We start from the raw sequence: 6,000 nt of genomic DNA, 5'->3' as shown, positions 1-6,000 counted from the left end.
TCTCTCTTTATCCACTAAGCGAGGAGGTACCGAAACTGGTCTCTGGGGCTTTTGTTCCTTGGACTTCTCCGTCTTAGTTCTACATCTGCTTCTACTACTAAAGGCGTTTCTCCTCAAGAACCACTACTTGATTAACAAATGTACACGTACTTAAATAACCTATCGGTAGCTATGTGTGGGCCACATGGGACGAACTGACCTTGGAAGAGTAAACATCTATTTTTAGAATATTAACCCAAACACTATTACACGGCTTTCAGAAGTGAACTAAAAAGTTCTTGAAACAGCTAATAGAAACTAAAGTTTAGAGAACAAGAAACCTAAACAGGATCTTTGTGGGAGATTCAGACCAAGGCCAGTAGACAAACCCAAACATGACCGTCGATGGGGTATTGTTCGGGGGTAAGTATTCTTGATAAACTAAGATAAACAACATGAAGTCACGAGACTCGGTGGGTGGGCAGTCGGGTCTTAGAATCACAAGACTAATGTGGTATCTACAAAATGATAAACAATCGGTAATCACATATCAAAAATGCTTAATTCTATACAAGTTTTTGAGCTTTATGACATAACTGCTAGCTTGGACTTGATTTTCTGACGATTTGAAGACAAAGTGATTTCCTAGCTGGAACTTTGCAGTTGCATCGCTAGGGAACTCTTTTCTTTTCTTATAAATGGTGAGGTCTGGAAACGAAGCCTGACTGTGTTCTACCCGACGATGATGTGTGCCTTGCGTACTATTTCTTCACGGTTTCTTCTCCATAATTCGAAATAACGTGGGAGAAAATTGTCCAAACATTGCTTTATCTAATTAAATAAATACAATGTATGGTTTTAGACAACGTTATTGAGCAATGCCATGACATCATATGACATGTTCAATTTGTAATTTTTGAAGATCAATAACCATGGTAGCAATTACGTCATGATTAAGATATGAAGGAACTCTGAAAAGGAACTTGTCTGGCCCGCTGACCCTTCTCTAGCAACAACGACAGTCGTCAAATTATGTCCTCAAAGCACACGTTTTCTTCTAATATTTATTTATAAAGGTATCACTTCTCATGGTGTATTTCTCGAATGAATGCTTTTATAAGAGAATTCAAGAGCGGGTTAGGAATCCAGTGAAGTTGCAATTTACTTTAGAAACGAATCAAAGTTATTAATGAATGGATGCACGAACACGTTTCATAAAAAATCCGCCTAATCCAGGGTAGATTTTAATTTTGTTTTTTCATGCGGGAGGGAATGTGCCATGTTTAATATCAATCAGGCTTTTAATAATCCTTTTTAATCCTTAACTTTTATAAAGCTCTTTAGAGAATTTAGAGCGTCAGAAGGGCACATGTGAAATGTTTAAACAAATTCCATGTTGCATTTTTTTTAACAATTTTTTTTAATTAAAAAATCTTGACTATTTGCTGATACCTGATGGAACAGAATTGAACTCAAGAATAGTTATCTCATTTACATAGTCGATTTGTAACAGACCATAGCCGATATATTTAAGTCTCTTTTGAAACTGAGGGACAAAAGAAACCAAAAAAATTGCAATTGTGTCCTGAATGCCTTGGAGCCATGTTGACCCATGTTAAAACGTTGATATAGTAAAAGTCGGCCCCAAGATGTAGACCAGTATTCTCGGGTTATAAACCGTTATAAAACTTAGGTTTATATACAAATTAAAAAGCTTAGTTAGGATATCTTTCGGTCGGCGGGGAGGCTTATAACTGGAGTAGGTTATACGGGGGGGGGGGGGGGGCTAACAAACGTTTTGGAAATGGTCTGACAAGAAACGACTTGAGGCTCTGATGAGCGCTATATCTAATTCGATTTTACGACTCAAAATGTTGATCTGTGCTCTTTCCTTGAAAACCTATTTATTACTTATTTTCAATTGGTGTGCTAAGTAAAATGTTTTGTGAGGACGATAGTAACTTAATATGAATAAGCTGGAAGCGGTTACTTATACCTGGGGGTAGGGGAGTTTTCAACCGGAATATTTTCATCCATGTTTGCAGACAGATGACCTCATGCCATCGACAAGAAGGCTGGAGAGTCCATCTTGCCTTAGCTATTAGTAATGCTAACAGTTTTGAGGGTAAAAAGACTATTTCGAAATAAAAAATTCGCAGACATGTTTTTGTTGTTTATATGTTAAACTAGCTACTGTCCAAATTTGAGGGCAAAGGAGCAAATTCAGTTCCCTTTGACTTGTAGCTTCCAAAAGGTTAGCCGGACGCTCGCATTTAAAGGCCGTGAAAAATTCGAAAATTCATTTAATTTTGAAATTAAAATAGCCATAGCTCTATAGGATAGAAATTGATGTAGGGATTTAGAAGGTATACTATAACCTAGCACATTGATGTAATCGAAATATCGTGGTGAGCGGTACCTTGCGAGCAGAGCCGCTTCGATCTGCTCTGCTCAGCAGAGCAGGTGAGGGGAAGATCATGCTGAAAATCGACGTGTACTTATTGGTTCTCAGATAACATTTTGTGTGGGAGGGCGATATCGCACAATTCCGAAGGCCAAAGGAGAGTCAAAATAACATTGCAAAGTAACTGGGTGTATATCCTGCGTACTTTTTCGTAATTCAAGTACTTCAGTTTATTTTTAGTGCCAAATCCACATTGATAAACAACAGTGTTGTCACTAATAAATAATGGTAATAGGAATGAGTGGAGTCCAATTCGGTCTGTAATCATACGAGTGATTAACAAAACCGGACGACCGCGAAGCGGGAGTCCGATTTGTTAATCACGAGCATGATTACAGACTGAATTGGACGACACGATGTTCTGTTACCAATTAATCAAAACTATGACAACATTCGAGAACCGAACAAACCATCGATTGATCGCTGAACGATTACACGTCGTTACGAATGTTGAAAAACACAGCAGTTTACACAACAGAGTGCACCGCAACAGCGCGGGCAAAATGACGCGTACTGTCCAATTACGAGCATGACGTGTACACTGTCCAATTAATGCTCAAACCGGGCTGCTGATAGCGAATCACGTTCGAGAATTTTGTTATAGTTTTGATTAATAGAGAAATCTATGTAATCGATGGGTAATCGTTGCTCAGTCACCCATTAATTATTACCCATGATCAATGAGTAATCGATGAATATTCCATAGGCCCAAAAATTTTCGGTCATCAATTAGTCATCGATTGCATTGATGGTACTGATGAGATATTGATAGAATCTCGTGGCTACGCAAATAATACCGGTATGCCAGATCGAAAATAAAGAAATAAAAACAAGTTCTTCAATGTATATGTACAAATCTCCTTTGCCTATTATTATCGTCGCGAACCCTTCCCGTAAAGAAAAACGGGAAATCGTAATAGATAGATGTGCAGTACACAAAATATATGTAATCAATGAGTTTTCAATAAGTAATTAATTGATTGATTAATTGCTTGCTTGATCGCTTGCTTGATTGATGATTTGATTGATTGCTTGTGTAATAATTTATTGAGGATTGATTAATTGATTGATTCATTTATTGCTTGATTGAATAATGATTGATTGATCATTGATTGATTGATTGAACAATGATTGATTGATGATTAATGATTGATTGACTGATTAATTGATTGATTGATTGATTGATTGACTGATTGATTGAATAATGATTTATCGATTGATTGATTGATTGACTGATTGATTGATTGATTGATTGATTGATTGATTGATTGATTGATTGATTGCTTGGTTGCTTGCTTGGTTGCTTGCTTGGTTGCTTGCTTGGTTGATTGATTGATTGATTGATTGATTGATTGATTGATTGATGATTGATGATTGATTGCTTATTTGTTTGATTGATTGACTGATTGAGTGAGTGAGTGAGTGAGTGAGTGAGTGAGTGAGTGAGTGAGTGAGTGAGTGAGTGATTGATTGGTTGGTTGGTTGGTTGACTGATTGATTGAGCAATGATCAATGAGTAATCGATGACTAATCGGTGACCAATAATGTTTTGGCCTGTCGAATACTTATCAAAAATATCGATTACTCATTAATTATTCATTGATGCTTTTATATAGTGATTACCCATCGATTGCTTACAGTAAAAACCCGCGTGTAAGAACCTACATTTTTTGAAGTCTGGCAAAATAGGTTCTTGGATTTTGAGGTACTTATTGGCAATTAAGGCTAATTTTGATTACCAGAAAAATAAAAAAGCTCTGGTTTGGTCCTTAAATATGAAGTATTTATTCACAACTGTATTATAGTAAGCCTAACACAACTGATTACATATTGTATATCTAGAGTTGCCTCTATAACAAGAGTTCATCACTTTACACTCTTTTTTATGTAAGAACGTCTAATTTTGGTGCTGGGGTTAAACATTCTTATATTTTTTTGCGATTTGAGGCTGAACATGCTCTTAAGATGTTCTTAAATTTACATGGCATACAAGGTCAACTACTTTGATAATACTTCAGACTTTGTATCATGATCACCTGATGACTTTGATGGTGTGGAAGTTATTTTGGAACAGTTGTAAATAAGGTTGCTGATTATTACAAACCAAGATGTGTGTCACGCAATAAGAAAACCATTGTTAAAGTTATACGAAACATGCTCTTAAGTATTTGTGTTAATTTTACATTTTTTGTTACCTATATTTTATGCTTGACATTTAATACATTGGGATTAGCAAAATAGAAATGTTCTTAATTGACTCTCAGCCTCAGTAATGTTCTTAATACGTTCTTAAACGTTTTCAAACGTTCTTAACACGTTCTTAATGCGTTCTTAATACGTTCTTAATACTTTCTTATCTTGGTTAATCTCAGCCTCAACGTTCGTATAAAAAAGATTCCTATTTAAACTAGTGAGACAACTCAGATAGTGCAGAGCGCAGTTGATAGCTCTGGTACAGTAGTCCCATAAGTACTCACCCCTGCTCGGTTCACTTCCGGTTTGTGTCTAACTTGGTAGTCTGCTACGGCTTTTCCCCTTTGCGGTGTGTATGTTTCAAGGTTGTATTTTAATTCAAGGTCCAAAAATTACGCACAAATTAATTACTACTGGTGTTTTACGTTGATTTTTCGTTCATTTTAAATTCAATAATGCACTGAAGCAGCAAACGTGACAATTTAGCTCTTCACGCCAACTTTGTAACTTAATACTTTTGTTTTCCTCGCAAAGGCATGTAATATGAAACCCTTGTTTTCTCCAAAACATACGGAAGATGTCCTTGTTTTTTGGAGATAAATGAAAGAAAGTTAAATATCTCATGTAGTGATGAAGAAACGGAACAGAAACGATGTTGTTTTACTAAAAATGCAAATTTTTACCGATGAACAAGAACTAATTTAATTATCAGATAGTCACGAAATACCACTTTCTTTTTCTGTTGCCACCTTTATTGTTAACAATAAAACAATTCAAAATTAACACACAACGATATTGATGGCTGAGAAGCATTTCAACGAAAAGTATTGAAGATAAACAGCGTTACTTGGCCAATATGAATGAGTCTCCTCACAGACTGATTAAATTAATTTGCGCTTTCATTAGGTACCACGGTGTCTGCAGCAATATTTGAGCATTTTCCTGGTTTCTTTTGTTACAAATTTACAATTTGCGGAGTATTAAAGCCACCAACTTGGGAACTTTTTGGTCTCTCTTACAGACACAATTAAGGCAAGAAATAAACATGCCGCTAAGGAGAAGCAATACATTTGAACCCTGACAAGCACACTATTGTAGATTGAAAACAGCAGATGATGTTTGTTGAACCGACCTGTGTGTAATTCTAAAAGCTACGCAGCCACAGTAACGTTTCACTTTTGCAATAAAAAGGGAGAATTGGCGCTACCTGAAAAATAACTGCCGTCCTTGGTCACATGACATGATATATAAAATACCGCGTGGAGAGATAGTGTATAACACTAACGATGCTAGAACGTATGCGTCTTACATGTTGAGCTCTACCATAAGGAAAACCAGAAAACCACTCACATTTGTGCGTGATT

The sequence above is a fragment of the Orbicella franksi genome, chromosome 4 (genome assembly GCF_964199315.1).
Source record: "Orbicella franksi chromosome 4, jaOrbFran1.1, whole genome shotgun sequence".
NCBI lineage: Eukaryota > Metazoa > Cnidaria > Anthozoa > Scleractinia > Merulinidae > Orbicella > Orbicella franksi.
The sequence above is the reverse complement of the archived record's forward strand: the minus strand, read 5'-3'. Positions refer to the sequence as shown.